Source organism: Nematolebias whitei, chromosome 9 (genome assembly GCF_014905685.2).
Source record: "Nematolebias whitei isolate Nwh7 chromosome 9, NemWhi1, whole genome shotgun sequence".
NCBI lineage: Eukaryota > Metazoa > Chordata > Actinopteri > Cyprinodontiformes > Rivulidae > Nematolebias > Nematolebias whitei.
The window spans coordinates 50,041,388-50,042,055 of NC_056506.1; the positions used below are offsets into that span (position 1 = coordinate 50,041,388).

The following is a 668-nucleotide window of genomic DNA, read 5'->3' on the forward strand; positions in this document are numbered from 1 at the left end:
CACCCTGGTTCAGGGATGATAATCCTGCCACACCCTCGTTCAGGGATTATAATCCTGCCACACCCTGGTTCAGGTGGTTTTCAGTTTGCTCCTCAGCTGCACCAAAAGGTTTCAGCCAAACATCAAACAGGAACAGCTGAGGAGGAAGTCGACTTTAATAAAAACAGAAGTTTAAAGAAGCTCGTCAGCCGACAACTAAATGCACAGAAACATTTTCTGTGTTGAACAGAGTTCACCGTTTAAACACAAAGTTAAAATGTTTCACAATATTTAAAACGATCAACAATATTTTATTGATTGTAAATGTGAAACTTTGAATTTAGACCTTTGTAGAAAATGTGTTTACGATCACCAGGACGAGTCTTCCAGCGTTCACATCTGGTTGAGTGTCGTCACGTTGGCTTTTCCATCAGGGAGCAGCGTGCTGCTCACCCACTCAGCTCTGTGACTACCGCACTTTAGCTGCTACAGGTTCACTGCCCCCCCAACTCGGGTTGCTTCCCTTTTACCACAGAATTTTAAAATAAACTAAAAAACATATCAAGATGAGGCAGAAAAAATGTTTTAGGTGTTCAGGCCAGCTGAAAATAGCAAGAGGCCAGCTGAAAGTAGCAGGAGGCCAGCTGAAAGTAGCAAGGGGCTAGCTGAAAGTAGCAGAAGGCTAGCTG

The 668-nt window shown here is 43.6% G+C and overlaps 1 protein-coding gene across 1 annotated transcript in view; it reads left to right on the plus strand.

Moving 5' to 3' along the window:
* Positions 1–668, plus strand: part of LOC119414319 (oocyte zinc finger protein XlCOF8.4) — a 4,606-nt gene that overhangs the window by 2,216 nt on the left and 1,722 nt on the right. The window lies entirely within an intron of this gene.